Consider the following 19,351-nt stretch of genomic DNA (forward strand, 5'->3'; position numbering starts at 1 on the left):
GATGGTTCACATCTCATAGACGCCGTACACCTGCGGCATGAAAAAAAGTCCCGGACCCTTTTTTTCAGGCGGCATTGGCGTTCGGCCATACAAAGCAATAGGAAGGATTTGTAAAAAAAAAGTTACACTATTCGCGGCAAAATACGCCGCGTACGCGGCGTTACTTGTCGCGGAGGTGTGAATGCAGCCTAAAAGGCCCCACCAAAATCCTCAGCACCAGGCCCATGATGTTCTTAATCTGGCCCTGCCCAAGATTACCCCCTCTATGGAGATGGTTCCCATCTCCTAGCCGAACGCCCAAAGCCGCCTGAAAAAAAGGTCCGGGACCTTTTTCAGGCGGCAGGCGTCCGGCGTGGAGATGTGAACCATCTCCGTAGTGGGAAATGTGTTTTCATCCCTCTGGCAGCAGCGGCGTCACACTACAGGCGACAAAACGCCTAGGTGTGAATGGGGGCTTAGAGCCCATTTACACTGGGGCGACTCGGCAAGGCATCCTGAAGACGACTTCAGAGGCGACTTGCAAAATGACTTCTGTATAGAAGTCAATGCAAGTCACCCCAAAGTCGTACAAGAACCTTTTTGTAAGTCGGAGAGACTTGCGTCGCTCCTATTAGAATGGTTCTATTGAATAGAACGGGACGCGACTTGTCAGGCGCTTGAGTCGCCCCAGTGTGAACCGGCTTTTATATTAACCCCTAACCTAACTAAATAAATACATTTTAAGAGGTAAAACAATAAATAAATTATCCACTTGCCTACTGGGCACCTTTGCCCCCTTTCTGTCCAGGACAATTTTCAGCGCTGTCACACTTTGAGGATGGGTTCACACCGCAGCACGCTCGGGCTCAGAGCAGGAGTCTGGTGCGTCTCCATTCACCATTTCAGCCCGAATTATGGGCTGAATTCAAACCTGAAACAGACCAAAAGACGCACAGGACTCCTTTGCAATTCGCACCGCAGCGGAGATCTGTGAACCGGCTCCAAAAAGAGACGGTCACAATCTCCTGCTATGCGAATTGAATGCAGGGAAAGCTACATCCAATTCGCACTAGTGTGAACCCAGACTGAATGACAATTGCGCAGTCATGCAACACTGTACCCATATTAAATACACACAAATAGAGCTTTCTTTTGGTGGTATTTAATCACCACGGGGGTTTTCCTCCCCTTCTAAACATATGGAATAATGCCAAAAGTTAAGAAAAATAAAGAAAAAAAACAAAAACATTTTTCTTAAGTTTCTGTTATACAATTTTCAAAACAAGTAATCTTCTCCTTTACTCATGTGCGCTCAGGCACCGATAGGCTACACCGATGAGGCTGCAACAATATGCTGCACTGATACGCTACACCGATGAGGTTGCACTAAAGCCCCGTACACACAGTCGGACTTTTTGACAACAAACTTCAAAATGAGCAAGTTTTCAAAAAAATCCTACCGTGTGTACGCTCCATCGGACAAACTTTTTCGGTTTTCATCGGACAAAAGTTCGCTCTGCAAACGGACAAACTTTTCGGCAACAAAAGTCCTACCGTGTGTACAGAAGTCCATCCATCGGACTTTTGTGCGAAGTACAAACATGTATGCTCAGAACCGATGTTAAAATCAACCAACAATAGAACAAGTTGACCAAAGGGTGGCGGTAAAGAGCAAAAAAGACACGTGATTTTGGGAAAGTTTGATGAAAAAGTCCTGCCGTGTGTATGGATACCAAGTTCATGGCCAACGCCCTTCAAACAAAAATCCACGGAAAAGTTTGTTTGAAGTCCGACCGTGTGTATGAGGCTTACTTTGCTGCACTGATAGGCTACAATGATGAGGCTGCACTAACAGACTACACTGATAAGCATATTAGTGCAACCTCATCGGTGTAGCCTATCAATGCAGCATATTAGTGCAGCTTCATCAGTGTAGCCTATCAGTTAAGCCTCATCGGTGTAGCCTATCAGTTAAGCATATTAGTGCAAATTCATCGGTGTAGCCTAACTGATAGGCTACACCGATGAGGCTGCACTAATAGGCTACACCGATGAGGCTGCACTAATATGCTGATCAGTGCCCTAATTATCAGTGTAGATGGCCCCTTTCACACTCACCGGCTCTGTCCTCTCCTCGCGCTGTCACAGGAATGTCAACAAAGGTGTGCGCAGCCTGTTGCATTAGGACGTGCACCTGAAAGCTTAAAAACACGGTACCGATCTCTCACTGTTCTCATTCAGAAAGGGAAGGGGCAGGTACATGACATTACCCCTTCCCCCACTCATCCTGAAATATCATCTATGTGTGCCCACTGCAGTAGCCAATGGGAGAGGAGGGAAGCCAGCCATGCTGTGGGAGGGGGCACCGAGCAGCAGGGGGAATCTGTACTGCAGGGAGTGATTAGGGTGTGCCTGGGCACACGCCTATGAATGTCGATAACCCGCAAGTGTGTTTACATTGTGATCACCTGTGAGTGGACACAGCTGATCACATGGTAAAGAGCCGCTGTGATTGGCTCTTTACCCTGATCTGTAAACAGCTGTGTCCAAAGGACACTGGGTGCATGCCGCAGCGGGCGCAGTTCTGGAAAGAAGTCAATAGACGCCCTCCTAAAAACGGACAACCGTGCTATAGCAGGGATTTGGCTTTAGCCAGACGGGAAGGTGTTAACCCTTAACCTTTCACCCCTTTAAAATTTAATGTGTATCAAAGCGGATGAAAAAAAAAAAAAAAAACATTACAAAAATGATGAAACAGATGATATTTTCTCTATTGGCTAATTTAAAAAACGCCAAAGCTCAAAAACACTTTAAAAATGCTCAAAAATGCAAAAAACCGCTCAAAAACCGCGCCGCTGTGGTGTGAACGCAGCCATGGACCCCAGAGTGTAGTGACGCCCTGTGATATAAAATACATCAGGTCTGCATTTTATTACAGCTCACTTCACTACAGCTCTGTTGTTTCCTGTGTGTCCTCCTAGGAATGAATGGTGTTCCAGTCAGTGCAGTATACACGGTCATTAATATGAACAGGCACTTAGGGCCCCTCACAGCTGAAGGGGGTGCGGTAGTAAAAGCGCATTTCCTGTCCACCAAGAATCCCCAAATAATAACCATCCCCCCACACATAGATACATATAGAGGACACGGAGCAGCCCCTCCTCTTACACATTCTTCCTGTCCTCCAGCTGTATCGCCGAACTCACGCCCCTCAGTACAGGCGGAGCAATCGCAGATAAGGGAGACAGTTAGAAGCTCGCTGATTGGCTGTACCATTCATATCAGTAGTAGACGGAGAATGACTTTGGATATCGCGTTTCTAATTGGTCGGGCTGTCTGCCTCTCTGACGCTGATTGGCCGCCGTAGGGCAGGGCTTCTCTGTGAAGTGAGTTTTGCTCGAAGTTGTGCAGATCACCGGAAACCAAGAGGAGCGGACACCGGGAGGAGATCGGTCAGTGTTGTGTTCTTATCTTGTGTCTGTGTACTGAGCGATGGATGTGATGTTAGGGCTGTGCCTAGGGAATCCACAAGTTTAATGAGCTGGCGAGGTTTGCTGGGACTTGTGGTTGCCCCAGCTACATAACGGATAAAAGTCGCTGTATTCGTCCTGTTTATGTTTTGGGGAAATTTTGAATGACTATTTATAAATAAATAGAGGTATGAAAACCTCTAAATCCCTGTTTTTCATTATGTTTGGCATCCTGGCTCACTGTATACAGTTTTCTTAACCCATTGATGTCCATGTAATGTATGTGTGATGGTAGAAGGGTGGGCTTCGATGCCCACAGACTGCGCATATGCGTTGCTGGGTGGGTGATGAGTGCACGCTCTGCGCGCAGCGTCCGATCATGTAACCGTCAATCTCAGTGGTCAAATGATTGCCGATTATTCTCTAGCCCCGCCCCAGCGGTCAGAACATTTTAAAGGAATGCTGATGTAGGTGGGAAGGGGTTAAGCAAAGTTTCTTAGCTGGAGATCAGGAGCGGTTGGTCCATAAGGGGTGCCGCCCCCCCTAAGTTTGCATGCGGGGCGCCGGACTAATGACTTTTTTAATTTATTTCTTCCCAAAGCCAAGTTTTTTTTGAGCCCGAGGCTCCTATTGGCTGGAAAAAGGTTGGGCTCGGGGCGCAGAACACTAAGCCCCGAACCCACCCACTTATGATTTTAGCGGAAAAAATATTCGCCATTGTCTTCCGGTTTCTCCTAGCGGCCAATCAGAATAGGAGGCGGATTGGGCTGGCCTGGGAGGAGAAGCCGCGACCGTAGATGGGTGAGTGCAGACCTTGTTTTTCGTAGTAGCGTTGTCTTTCTGCCTGTGCGTGCCATTATCCTGACTGTGATGGTGGCTGACAACACTGCCGATAAGCGATAGTGATGGGCTCGGGCGTGTTCAGATCAGACCCACCAGGGAGCCGTCACTGAACACCACCAATCGTAGGCGGTGAGGCATTTATCGACCGGTAGCTGCACATACACACACTGCCTATGATTGGCGGTATGCAGTGCCAGCTTCCAGGCGGGTTCGGTTCAAACGCGCCTAAGCCCATTCCTAATTTTTGAGTAGAGATGTGATGGGTTGTGTTGAGATTCTAGTCTGAAGCAGAACCCATGTGAGCAGGCCTGCCAGGAAACGGTCACCCAGACTGGACTATTCATACGTGGTCGAAGCATTTTCCACCCCACAGGCATACGTATAGATGCAGGGTGGAGAATGCCATGGCCACAGATGATAATGCCTTACAGGTGACAACTTTCTGGCAAGCTCACCCACATGGGTTTGGACTAGGATCTAAACACGCCCAAACTCATCCGGAAGGCTGCATTCACACCTACGCATTCTGAGAACATACGAAAATTGCGTCAAACATGAATTACACTTACGGTGCCATTAATTGTTAATGGCACCCCAAACGCAAAACTCAAAATGTTCTGGAACTTATTTTGGTGCGCATGTAGGACAGCCTATTCAAATGAATGGGCTGCGCTATGCTGTGCTGTTTGGGCAGTGGATTAGCGTTGTCGGCCTGCAAAATGAAGTGCGATTACTGGCAGGATCTCCAGGTAAGGAAGTCTGCACATGATGCCAAAAATACAAATCCATTTTTGGTTAATGCACACTTTAAGAGTCAAAAGAACCTTTTTTATTTTAGCTTAATAAGCGCACAGTCCACCGTGGCTTTCAGAGACTGTTGTGTGCATGCTAAGCCTAATTATAAAATCAGCTCAGCAGATTAATGGCAGCTATGTAAGACCCCTTTCACGCTGGGGGCGCGTTGGCGCTAAAGTGCCACTCGCTTAAGTGGCACTTTTCGAATCCTAGCGGGGCGCTTTAACCCCAAAGAAGGGGTTAAAAGTGCCCATGTTGCAACGCTTCTAAATCGCTTTTCAGGCGCTTTGGAAGCGCTGCCTATTCATTTCAATGGGCAGGGCATTTTGAGAGCGCTAAATACAGCGCTCCCAAACTGCCCCAAAGATGCTGCTTGCAGGACTTTTCCTAAGGTCAGGCAAGTGCACCGCCCCAGTGTAGAAAGTCACACTGAAACAAATAGGAGGTGGTTTTCAGGCGCTATTTGGAGCGCTAAAACGTCTGAAAACCGCCTCAGTGTGAAAGGGGTTTAATGCATGTAGCTTCCCAGAGGGGATTGTATTAGAGATGCAGTGTCATGTCCTCAAGCTATAGTAGAACTGATAGTTTCAGCATGCCCTGACATCCAGAGAGATGGTGCATTTCCCCCACCGCATAGTTATCACACTGTGTTCATGCTGTCAGTTAAAACTTCACACCCCAAAAGCCGCTCGCAAAATGCAGTGCGTTTGCCTATAACGTATGAGATAGTTATGAACACCCATTTGACCAGTTTTCACTATAGAAAAAAAAAGCTGCCCGCACCTTTTTCTTGCGTCTGTGGTGTGATTTGAGCCATTCAAAATGGGCTTAAATCGCACCACACAGAATCGCATTTGATTTGTGCAGGAATGCAGTGTGAACCGAGGCTCAGTCCTAGCTCAAATGCAACTCCGGTCTGTTTTTATTTGCGGTTTTGTTTGGCTTGGTTGCAGCCTTGATAAAGTAGGCACAATGAATTCCCTGCCATCTTGGTCAAAAATATCCTTTTAGTATTGGATATTTGGGGAAGGACATAAACAAGAAACTAGAGGAAGTCTTTTAAAAGTAAAGCCCCTTTCACACGGGGTGGATCAGTAATGATTTGCCCCGTGAACCTCCGCTTGCTCAGCGGGGATTGCTCCGTTGATTCCCCGCTGAGCCGGCGGATGACAGGGCGGTCACTGCGCAGGGACCGCCCTGTCTTTTCTCCACTTTCCCCAATGGGGGATCGGATGAACACGAACCGTCTGTCCGTGTTCACCCGATCTGCCAGACGGATGGAAAAGTAGGTTTTTCCTCCGTCACACTTTGGCGGGTCGGATGTCAGCGGGCATGTCACCGCTGACATCCCCGGCTCCATAGAGGAGCACGGAGCGCCCGTTCAGGTCCGCATAAAAAACTGGCAGGCGGATCTGAAAGAGCCTGTGTGAAAGAGCCCTAAGGCAGCCAATACATGAGTCACTTTTTTTTTTGTTTTATCCAACCAGCGGGTTGAGCAGAAGAAACCCAGAATCCTCCTGCTGAGCTTCTCTGCCGGCAGAATACACTGATGAGCGCTGTCGGCTATCGCCTGCAGTGCTCATAGAGCAGGGAAGACCCAACAAGGTGTACAGAAGTCAGTCGGCTGATAGACTTCTGTGCAAGCCGGTGCCCTTGCATGGATCAAAATTCGTCCAGTTCTTGCTAACCCAGGTGAATTTTGATCATGTATGACCAGTTTACGTAAAAACGTCTTCCTTAGGGGCCCGTTGACACCAGTCCCAGCACATGAACAAGGCAAATTGCCTTCTGTTCAGTTCATGGCTCTCCATTATGGTGGTGTGCACTGAAAAAAGGAGGACATGCAGTACTTTTTTTCACTGCGGCATTGCAATACGCTGCAGTAAATAAACACAAATGGAATGTCAGTTGGTGACATTCCAATAAAGTTGAAAAGAAAATAACCAGTGCAATGTGCTGTAATGATCTCATCGGGACTGTATACTTCACACCAGCAGCCACGTTCTAATGTGAGCCCCCCCCCCCCCCCCCCCTAATTGTCATTGGAAAGGGGGTTTCCATACTAAGATTTTTTCCTCATTTCCTGCCAGTGACAATTTTAGGAATTCCCTTCACTTTCTGTGTCGGTGACACTGGCCTATCAGGACAAATAGAGATGGCGAGGTCTAACCCTTGCCTACCATATTAAAAGCAAACACCTTGGGCTTCAGATATACTTTAACACTGGCTATACACGGTATAATCGCCTATAAGCTCGCTATGCAATCTGATTGTACAATTTCCTCTTGGATCTACCATCAAATATGTATTGCTTGGGCCTCTTTTTTTGATTTGAACCCATTGTCAAGGTGTGTTCTTATATTCCTAACGGAGATTAAAATGGTTGTAAAGGCTCAAGTGTTTGTTTGTTTTTTACCTTTGTGCTTTTTATGCACGAAGGTAAAAAGCATTTTGCGTGCAGCCCCCCCTAAAACTTACCTGAGCCCCATCTGGATCCAGCGATGTGCACGAGAGCAGTGCTTTTCTGGGTCTCTTCCTCCTCGTTGGCTGAGGCTCTGCCCCCTCTCTCTTCTCATTGGCTCACTGGCTGTGATTAGCCAATAGAGAGAGAGTCCCTGGAGAGCCGATGATCTTGTGCACGTCGCTGGATCAAGGGGGGCGCTCAGTTACGGTAAGTTATGGGGGTGGGGTGCTGCTGCACACAGGTTTGAAGGTAAAAAGCCTTTAGAACCACTTTTAAGGCTGGGTTCACACTGATGCGGCCACAGGTCACAGCAGGGGGTCTGGTGCGTCCCTGTTCACTGATTTCAGGTGAGATCAGGTCTGAATTTTGATTGAATTCGCACTTGATTCGGAGCCAAAGACGCACAGGGCTCTTTTCCAATGCAGACTGCGGCCACCCTAGACACGTGGGAACTTGCTCCATTGACAGCCGGTTACACTCTGCTGTCATGTGAATTGGATGCGGTGAAACCCACATCCCAATTCGCATCAATGTGAACCCAGCCTTAAGGAGGAATGTCTGGCTAATATACTAATCCATTCACTTCAGTCATTTGAGGCACCCGATCAAGTATGCAAATCATGGCGCTGTGAACAAGGCTCCTGCTGAAACGTGTTGGCCCTCACCGTTTTGTACATGGTCTTATTGGAATAAACATTATCAAGGCTTTTTCTCCAGAAGTGCCAGCTCCTTTATGCTTTGATTTCAAGCATGCAAATCAGTTCTGACTTCTCTAGAGTCTTTGTTCCAGATCAGTCACTTGGAACGTATTGAAACACTTTTACATCGAAGGCCCCTTTTACACTGATGCGCTTTTAATGCACTTTTCCAGAGCGACAAGAGCATGTGAAAACTATTCCCCATTAAATCCTATGCGACTATATTTGTAAAAGTGCTGAATGTTTGGTGCAGTTTTTCATAAGCGCACCCAAAAAGTCATCTTCCATTGTAAGTAAATGGGAACACATCAAAAGTGCATCAGTGTCAAAAGGGTCCATAAAAGCAGGTGGCTAGCACTTCAACCATTGCAGTCTACATATTTTTCTATGAGACGTATACATCTGAGCATAGCCTATTGCTATGTCTGAGGATATTTCCAATAGGGTAGTTCTGTGTCCTAACAGTTTAAAAAGTTAGAAGATATTGGGTATGAGTTGTATTGTATGTCGGAAGGCACGCTGGGCCCTCTGGTTCACCATGTTCTTACGAAAGCTGGCAATAGATGGATTAAAATTCATCCAGTTCAGCAAGGACTGGTTGATTTTCAATCCTCGTGTAGACATCCACGTTTCGACAGAAGTCGATCATTAGCTTGACATATATCGAATGGAAATAGGGAAATACTGTATTTATCGGCGTGTAACACACACTTTTTTCCCCCTGAAAATACAGGGCGATACCTGGCTGCCTCGGAGGGGAAGGAGGGGGTGAGCGCCGCTGAATTACACAGAGCTGGGTTCCCCTGTGTACTCGGCGCTCGCAGTTGCACACGTTTAGCCTCCTGGCCCAGCTCCAAGGATAGACGTTTCATGTCCTGGGATTGGACCAGTGTTTTATCTATCATAGGAGCCAGGTCAGGAGGTGGGACTGTGTGTGACTGCGAGCGCTCGGTACACAGGAGATCTTGGCTCTGTGTAATCTGTCACTGGCGAGGCTGCATTGATGGGCACTGATCAGGATGTAATGGTAAGGCTGCAGCTGGTCACTGATCAAGCTGCATTAATGGGCAATGGTGAGGCTGCATTGATGGGCACTGACTCTTATTTTGCTTCAAAGTTCTTTATTTAAAATTCTATTTTTTTTCCCCCTGAAACTTTTTTTTTTTAAATTAGGGTGCATGTTGTACGCCAATAAATATGGTAACTCCAGTACTTGGGGCCCATAATCATTAAAGCGGAGTTCCACCAAAAAATGGTATTTCCGCTTAATCCACTCCTTGCCCCCTTGCATGCCACATTTGGCATGTATTTTTTTTTTTTTTGGGGGGGTGGGGGCTTCAGGAGGAGTGGGACTTCCTGTCCCACTTCCTCCTTCAGCGGAGGGGCTGGTAAGGCGAATAGCTTAATCGCCTTATTGCTAGGGTTGCCACCTCATCCCTTTAAAAAGGAACACATCTGAATTACACAGGTTCTGAGGCTAATTTAATGCAGATAAGGCACCAAGTGAGTTTAATTACCTCCTTAATCAGCCACAGAACCTGTGTAATTCATATGTGTTCCTTTTTAAAGGGATGAGGTGGCAACCCTACTTATTGCAGCCCCTCCCTGTAGGCAAGCGCCTGTCCAATCGGACGGTGCATGCGCAGTGGGTGCCCGGCTGTGAAGCCGAAAGCTGTCACTGCCGGGTGCCCACACTAGGAATGAAGACGCCAGCCGGCGAGGGGGGGCGAGGAGCGGAGCCCCGGCTGGCGCGTCACTGGAACCATGGAGCATTTAAGTGTCTTTTTATTAAAAGCCAGCAGCTACACTTTTTGTAGCTGCTGACTTTTAATAAACTTAAAGTGGAGGTTCACCCAAAAAATCTATTTTTAACATTAGATTGGGCCTAATTACGGGAAGCAGAATCAGGTATTTTGATTAAAATCAATGCAGTACTTACCTTTTTAGAGATAGATGTTCTCCGCCGCTTCCGGGTATGGGCTGCGGGACTGGGCATTCCTATTTGATTGACAGCCTTCCGACCGTCGCATACAGCGCATCACCAGTTTCCGAAAGTAGCCGAACGTCGGTGCGCAGGCGCCGTATAGCGCCGCACCGACGTTCGGCAACTCGTGACGCGCTGTATGCGACCGTCGGAAGGCTGTCAATCAAATAGGAACACCCAGTCCTGCAGCCCATACCCGGAAGCGGCGGGAGAACATATATCTCTAAAACGGTAAGTACTGCATTGATTTTAATCAAAACACCCGATTCTGCTTTCCGTAATTAGGCCCAATCTAATGTTACATTTTTTTCGGGTGAACTCCCGCTTTAAAAACAGGCTGGAACACCTCTTTAAGGACCCATTCACACCAGATTCAACATCACAAATCTGCAGTGTTTGTTTTTTATTTTTTCTTCTGAGCAGTTATTGGCATGGAGGACAGGTCATCAAAGAAACCAAACTTGTTTTTTGTTTCCAGTCATGTTTATGCACATTGGCGCAAAAGTACAGCTTACTACACATTTCTTTGCTGCAATGCAGTGCAATAGTGTGAACTGTGCTCATTAGCTAACATTTGGTGTGAATAGGCCCCTAAACGAGCAAGAAAAAAAGTGACTGACTGCAAATGGCATCTTTGTTCCCTTGTGACTTGTGTGAGGGAGGGATACGACGAGTTCAGGGTGGTGTCCCTCCCTTTCCACATACCAGTCATTGAGGAATGACAGTCTAAGTTATACACTGAATTTTTTCCCACTCTCCTCATACAACAGAATGGCTTTTTGCACTGAAGTAAAGTAATATGTTTTAATCTTGTCATTAGTAACAGTTAAATATGTTTTAATTTTTTTTATTGTGTGTATACAGACTTGAGCTCCCCACATATACAATCTCCTCAGATCTACTAACAAATGTGTAGTACAAGGCCTTATCTGATTGTATAAATGATGTAGGTCTTCCTATAGCAGAGATTGTATGGCGAGATTGTAATTTGTATGTTGATCCTTGCGTGTAGTTTGTGTCAGGTGTTGTTGCTTTAATCTTATAGGGGTATTAAACCCCAAACCATTAAATGTCCTTGTGATACATTTGCCTATATGTCTCAGTGTACTGCTCCCTGCTAAGCCATGTCTGTAGAGGTAGAAAGGAATTTCATGTGTGATTCATTCCTCTGACAGGTTATTGACGTGCTAATGTCCCCTCACTATTCTAAAGGTTAATTGATCTATTGTGTTGTGTGAAGAAGATCTGTGTTTACCCTTAAAAGATGTGTATTGTATCATCAGGCTAAATGATTAGAGAAGTAGTATGTTAATTATTCTGATTGCTTCAGTGTATTAATTAACGCCACTGATGTCTTTATCTAAAGAAACGTGTCTGCATGGTCGGCTCCGACTTGTCTCCTATAATCTGTATGGGAAACCCCACTGTGTGAGGGGGGCGTTCCTAACAGGCTGTAACCACATATAAGCTGAGTTTTTGTGTCAATAAAGTGTCTTGGTTCCAGCATCCAGTCTTGACTCATGTGTGGGGAATCCTGTGATGTTCTTGTATGGAGAGGAGGGAATGCTTGACGGGGATATCATACCGATACCGTCACAATTGGTTGGTAGCAGCGGGATCTTCCCTTCTATTCCCCTTCACACCCGGATTCCAAGCAGACACTGGAAGAACTACTGGAAGTTCGTGGAAGGATTGCTAGCAACAAAACCAAGCGGGTCATCATAGCAGAATTAATGGAGCTAGACCAGGAGAACGGGATTGCAGCAACGCCAGCAGTACAAGAGATGGAGACACCAGTGATTCAGGAGGAGTCACCAACCAACAAGCTAATGAGAGAGAAGCTAGCGTGGTTCGGCCCGAACCCAACGCCGGATGTGGTTCTGAAAGTGATGGACCTGTTAGCGGAGGAGGCCAAACAAATAAGAGACGCAGAGCTACAGGAGGCTAAAGAAATAAGGGACGCAGAGCTACAGAAGGATAAACAAATAAGGGACGCAGAGCTACAGTTAAAACTGGCAGCAGTCCAACAAGCAGCCGCACCTTCTACGAACAGTGAGTACAGCACAGCAGACGCAAGGAAGATTCCGTTTAGCGCTTTTAAAGCTTTTGATGAAAAGGACTGTGAGATTGATAACTACCTGGCGGATTTTGAGCGACAATGTAACCTGCACCGAATAGCTAGAAGAGAGTGGGTTGCAATATTGTCAGGCAAACTGTCAGGCAAAGCTTCTGATGCTTTCCGGACCGTGCCAGATCAGGATATCCATAGCTACGCCAGGGTTAAAGAAGCGCTCCTGGCTCGTTATGCAGTAACCCCAGAGTCCCACCGACAGAAGTTCAGGGACTCACGCAAAACCACGAAAGACTCTTACGCAGAATGGGCATGCCAGCTGTCCCTGTCGGCCTCTAACTGGGTTAACAGCAGCCAGGCCACCACCGCAGAGGACATTTTGCAACTAATGCTCCTGGAGCAATTTTACAATCACATCCAGACGGACGTCAAGGACTGGGTGAGAGATCGCAGGCCCATGACTCTACCAGAGGCCGCGAAGTTGGCGGATGAATATGCGGATACTCGCAAGACAAACCAGGTCACACCACGGGTACAACCTCCACAATCAACGGCGCCCTCACACCCACCAGCCGCTAGATACCAACCGCCTAACAGACCGATGACATCTAGCCCTCGCTACCCACGCCAGGAGGACAACGAACAACGCTGCTTCCGGTGCAAACAGTTGGGTCACTTCAAGCAGAATTGCCCCATGAACGACAACACCAGGTCAAATTGGTCTCAACCGGGGTACCGCCCACCAGCAGCAGCCCATTGTGTAGACTCGGCTTGGGATCCCCAGGAGCTGGGTCAGGAAGAACCATTGGGCACCCCTTACGAAGCCCTCATGGTACAATCTGTTATTACGGACAACAGGGAACACCATTGTCAGCTGGTCATGGGCGACCGCCATGAGCCGGAGGGGCCTTGGAGGGAGCTGGGCAGAAAGAGGCACCGCCAGCTACCCTCCAAGAAGAAGAGGTCCTGGAAGTCATATAACCAGCGGACCTGGGAGGAGAAGAAGCGACTGGAGGAGATGGAATCGCAGCGGGCGCCCCAGATGCGGGCCGAGATGTTCGCCAAGGGCCCACCGGTGGCCCCTTACACCACCACCCAGTTCCTGATGATGAAGGACCACGTGGAGAGCCTGCAGGACATGAGCAAGCAGGATCTGATCCGTGAGTACATAGAGCTGGAGGAGTGCATAAGCCGCATGGAGGAGGAGAACAACCACCTGAGGTCACAGCGGGCTGACCCCCCCAGGCTCCATGAACTGGAGATGGAGCTGGAGAAGCTCAAAGAGGAGAACCGGCGGCTGCGGAGGGAGCAGGGGGTGGCTGACCTTATGGGGCTCTGAGTCCCCTCTCCCCCCCCCCCCCCCGGACTCTGAGCACCAGTGCTACAGCATTTCAACAAATATAACTTTTTCTTTTTATGAATCTCCTGTGATTGTCACTTCAGAGCCATAACCTGCCCCCTCCCATAGCGGGACACCTAGATGGCGGCGCACAGACCCATTCGCTGTCTTCACACTGACTTCTGGTGACTTTGCAGATCGCACAAAGACTTGGGGACTGACCGGCGTGTGATCTGACGACCCGGTGACATACCTGAGTCTGAAGCAGTTGCCAAGGGAGGTCAGTCACGCCAAACGGAGTTAACCTCGGACTAAAAGCTCTAAACCCGTCAACCCTACTGGACCAGGAAAGGTCCAACCGGATTTGCCGGAGCAGGGAGCAAAAGGGGGGCCATTGTGATACATTTGCCTATATGTCTCAGTGTACTGCTCCCTGCTAAGCCATGTCTGTAGAGGTAGAAAGGAATTTCATGTGTGATTCATTCCTCTGACAGGTTATTGACGTGCTAATGTCCCCTCACTATTCTAAAGGTTAATTGATCTATTGTGTTGTGTGAAGAAGATCTGTGTTTACCCTTAAAAGATGTGTATTGTATCATCAGGCTAAATGATTAGAGAAGTAGTATGTTAATTATTCTGATTGCTTCAGTGTATTAATTAACGCCACTGATGTCTTTATCTAAAGAAACGTGTCTGCATGGTCGGCTCCGACTTGTCTCCTATAATCTGTATGGGAAACCCCACTGTGTGAGGGGGGCGTTCCTAACAGGCTGTAACCACATATAAGCTGAGTTTTTGTGTCAATAAAGTGTCTTGGTTCCAGCATCCAGTCTTGACTCATGTGTGGGGAATCCTGTGATGTTCTTGTATGGAGAGGAGGGAATGCTTGACGGGGATATCATACCGATACCGTCACAGTCCTATATTGCAGCTTACTAATGATTAAATGTGGTGGCTGCATTCGCTGTTTGCCTTGAAAAAGTATTCATACCCCTTGGAATTTTCCACATTTTGGAATTTTGCAACCAAAAATGTAAATGTATATTATTGGGATTTTATGCGAGAGATCAACACAAAGTGCCACATAATTTTGAACTGGAAGGAAAATTATAAATGGTTTTTCAATTTTTTTACCAATAAAAATCTGAAAAGTGTGGTGTGTATTTGTCTTCAATACTTTGTAGAACCACCTTTCGCTGCAGCGGGACAGCGGCGCTGCCCATTGATTTCACACTGGAGTGAATGGAGCAGCTGTTTTTAGGGCGATTTGCAGGCTCTATTTTTAAACGATCTAGCGCCTGCAAAACGTGTGGAAGGGGTCTTATTGCTGCAAGTCTTTTTGGGGATGTCTCTACCAGCTTTGCGTATCTAGAGTGACATTTTGCCCATTCTTCTTTGCAAAATAGCTCAAGCTCTGTCAGATTGGATGGAGAGCGTCTGTACAGCAATTTTAAAATCTTGTCACGGATTCTCAAGTGGATTTGGGTCTGGACTTTGACTGGGCCATTCTAACACATGAATATGCTTTGATCTAAACCATTCCATTGTAGCTCTGGCTGTATGTTTGGGGTCATTGTCCTGCTGGAAGGTGAACCTCCGCCCCAGTCTCAAGTCTTTTGCAGACTAACAGGTTTTCTTCTAAGATTTCTCTGTATTTTTCTCCATCCATCTTCCTGTCAACTCTGACCTGCTACCCTGTCCTGACTGAAGAAAAGAATCCCCACATGATGCTGCCACCACCATGTTTCACAGTGGGAATGGTGTGTTCAGGGTGATGTGCAGTGTTTTTTCCGCTACACATGGTTTTTTATTTTTATTTTAATTTTTTTCAAAAATGTCTTTCTTCTTGCCACTCTTGCATAAAGGCCAGATTTGTGGAGTGCACGACTGATGGTTGTCCTGTAGACAGATTCTCCCACCTGAGCTGGGGATCTGCAGCTCCTCTAGAGTCACCATGGGCCTTTTGGCTGCTTCTCTGATTAATGCCCTCCTTGCCCGGACTGTCAATTTTAGGTGAATGGCCATGTTTTGGTAGGCTTGCAGTTGTGCCATATTCTTTCCATTTTTGGATGATTGATTGAACAGTGCTCTGTGAGATGTTAAAGATTTTTTCAGATGTTTGTAAAACATTTTGAAAACCATTTATCATTTTCATTTAACTTCACAAATATGTGACACTTTGTGTTGGTCTATCACATAAATTCCCAATAAAATACATTTGTTTTTGGTTGTAACATGACAAAACATTTTTTCCTGAGCCTTCGATCCTCCGGAAAACAGCATTTCCCCATGTCCTGCGGTGGACTGTTGTCCTCGCATTCAAAACTGGTCTATGGGCGTGATTTTGTTGGGGAACAGTCCACCACACAAGACCACAGGCGTTTTGAGGGCAGGGACTGGTCTTGCGCTTGAAGGATATGGTAAAAAAATCTCTGCTCACCTCTAGGCAAAAATGAGCAGTTGACACACCACAGCCCCACTGCATGGGGGGTGGGAGAAATCTTTAAGATGGCTTCAGATTGTTAAAGGGGTTATTAACCTTCCTGGGTTTTATTTTCACCTTAATGCATCCTATGCATTAAGGTGAAAAAACACCTTACTGTGTCCAGCTCCCCTGTTTTTACTTACCTGAGCCCTGAATTTCTGTGGGTGCGATCCCGCGTCACTTTCCCCATTGGCTCCCGCTGCTGTCAATCAAATTCTATAATGTGGCCGCTGGGGGGTGGGGCCGAGTCATGGACGCCGAGAGTATAACACGTTTGCGCGCCTGCAAGGTAACCTCCTCGGGAGAAAGCTTTCCAGAGGGGTTTATCCATTGCGGGGAGGAGCCGCGAGAGCCACCATGGGACGCCAGAAGAGGAGGATCGGGACCACTCTGTGCGAAACGAACTGCACAGTGGAGGCAAGTGTGACATGTTTGTTAATAAAACAAAAAACAAAAAACGGAACCTTAAAGCGGTGGTTCACCCTCCATAACAACTTTTTAGCATAAAATTCGGCATAGTAGCGCGAGCTACAGTATGCCTGTCTTTATTTTTTAATCCCCGTACTCACTGTGCACTCGTAGATACAAGATTACGACTCCCTGCGGGGAATGGGCGTTCCTATGGAGAGGGAAGGTGATTGACGGCCGGCTCTGGCACATCACGCTCCCCGAAGACAGCCGGAACAGGTCTCGGCTCTTTACGGCGCCTGCGCACAGACTATGCGCAGGCGCCGTGAAGCGCAAAGTCCTATTTCGGCTATTTCCGGAGAAGCGTGACGTCCCAGAGCCGGCCGTCAATCACCTTCTCTCTCCATAGAAACGCCCATTCCCCGCTGGGAGTTGTAATCTTGTATCTACGAGTGCACAGTGAGTACAGGGATAAAAAAAAGAAAGACAGGCATACTGTAGCTCGCGCTACTATGCCTCATTTTATGCTAGAGGGAAAAAAAATTTTTTTATTTTTTTTTTTTATTAATGGGGTGAACCCCCGCTTTAATATCACTTTAAGGGTGTGCTGAATCTTTTCCAATCTACATGTGTTTGATGGTATTTTGGAGTGTTTACAACATTACTTTATGGTTTACCAGGGCAGAAGTTGCAAATAGTTTCCACAGATGACTTTTTATTGTAGTGATTAGCAGTGTGTTTTTTTTTTTTCCTGAATGTAACTATGGTTGGCATTAATTTCATGCAGATGACAAGGGGCAGGGTAGATCCACCTAATGTTTCCAGCAGATGGGACATGCCAATGCTTTTATGTGTCACATCTCAGCCATGACTGTAACATACCACAGCATCCATTTCACCATCTGCTATAGTTGTCTTTGTCAAATTCTTATTGCTCTGTGGGGCTGAGTCATGAAATACCCTTTCATTGTGGGGATAACCAGACTGATTTGGCAATGGGGAATGTTGAGGTTTAAGCCTAGGCTAAGCCCTGGTTCACACTGATGCTACTTTGAAATCGTGCTACTTTACTTGAAGTAGCGCGATTTCAAAGTAGCAAGGTCAGCGCGATTTCAGGTGCTACTTGATAGACATTTGTGTGGCTTCATACAGAGATGTCTATAGAAAATCGCACCTGAAATCGGCAAAAGTAGTGCAGGAACTACTTTTGAAAATCGGTGCGGCGCCGCAAAATCGGTGTCGCACCGATTGGAACAGTGCCATTGCCGCCAATAGGCTGCGACTTGTCATGCGATTTGATCTCTCATGGATCCGGCCAGGATATCATTTATTTTTTATAATAAAGGGTGCACATAGCCCCCCTTGATATGAAAATGTCTGTGCCAAAATGTACTGGAATAGTAAGGTAATATACAGTGCCTTAAAAAAGCATGCATACCCCTTGAAATATTCCAAATTTTGTCATGTTGCAACCAAAAACTTAAATGTTTTTTATTGAGATTTTTATGTGATAGACCAACACAAAGTGGCACATAATTGTGAAGTGGAAGGGAGAAAAGTGATGTGTGCATTTGTATTCAGCCCCTTTCACACTGTGGCGGGAGGTGCGGTAGCGGTATAGCGCCGCTAAAAATAGTGGCGCTATACCGTCGGAATTGCTGCGGGATTCGGCCGCTAGCGGTGCGGTATTAACCCCCGCTAGCGGCCGATAAAGGGTTAATACCGCCCGCAATGCGCCTCTGCAGAGGCGCATTGCGGGCAGTATTACCGCGGTTTCCCATTGTTTTAAATGGGAAGGAGCGGTATTCATACCGCTCCAAAGATGCTGCTTGCAGGAGATTTTTTTTTCTCTCCTGCCAGCGCATCGCCTCAGTGTGAAAGCCCTCAGGCTTTCACATTGTGAAGGCTTTCGGGCTTTCACATTGTAAAAGGCTGGGCAGGGTGTTTTTCAGGCGGTATTTAGGCGCTATTTTTAGCGCTGTACCGCCTGAAAAACTCCTCAGTGTGAAAGGGGCCTTACTCCGATACCCATAACTAAAATCACACTGCTGCGAATTCAAAATCGCGGTAAAATGCGCGATTTTACCGCGATTTCGGCCGCAATTTAATGTAAATCGCGGCCCAAAATCGCAAAAAGTAGTACAGGAACTACTTTTTGAAATCGCAGATGCGGCGTCGCACTGATTAGGACAGTTCCATTGCCGACAATTGCCGCCGATTTGAGATGCGATTTGACATGTCAAATCGCTTCTCAAATCGTTCCAAATCGTACCCAGTGTGAACCAGGGCGGAAGCAATTGCCTTCAGAAGTCACCTAATTAGTAAATGGAGTCCACCTGTATGTGATTTTTAATTTCAGTATAAATACAGCTGTTTTTTGTGAAGTCCTCAGAGGTTTGTTAGAAAACCTTTTGGTGAACAAACAACAAATTAAGGCCAAGGAACACACCAGACAGGTCAGGGATAAAGTTGTGGAAAAGTTTAAAGCAGGGTTAGGATATAAAAATAAAAAATATCCCAAGCTTTGAACATCTTTCAGAGAACTGTTCAATTCATCATCAGAAAAAGGAAAGAATATGGCACAACTGCAAACCTACCAAGACATGGCCGTCCACCTAAAGTGACAGGCTGGACAAGGAGAGCATTAATCAGAGAAGCAGCCAAAAGGCCCATGGTAACTCTGGAGGAGCTGCAGAGATCCACAGCTCAGGTGGGAGAATCTGTCCACAGGACAACTATTAGTTGTGCACTCCACAAATCTGGCCTTTTATATAAGAGTGGCAAGAAGAAAGCCATTGTTGAAAGAAAGCCATAA

The 19,351-nt window shown here is 46.8% G+C and overlaps 1 protein-coding gene across 1 annotated transcript in view; it reads left to right on the forward strand.

Moving 5' to 3' along the window:
- The first annotated feature begins 3,315 nt into the window (after positions 1-3,315).
- The window catches only part of SEPTIN2 (septin 2), a 66,254-nt gene continuing 50,218 nt past the window's right edge, over positions 3,316-19,351 (forward strand). The window contains exon 1 of the mRNA XM_040348876.1: positions 3,316-3,431. The gene's annotated coding sequence lies outside the window, so the exon portion shown is untranslated. The remainder of the gene's footprint in view (positions 3,432-19,351) is intronic.

Source organism: Rana temporaria, chromosome 4, assembly GCF_905171775.1.
Source record: "Rana temporaria chromosome 4, aRanTem1.1, whole genome shotgun sequence".
Lineage (NCBI taxonomy): Eukaryota > Metazoa > Chordata > Amphibia > Anura > Ranidae > Rana > Rana temporaria.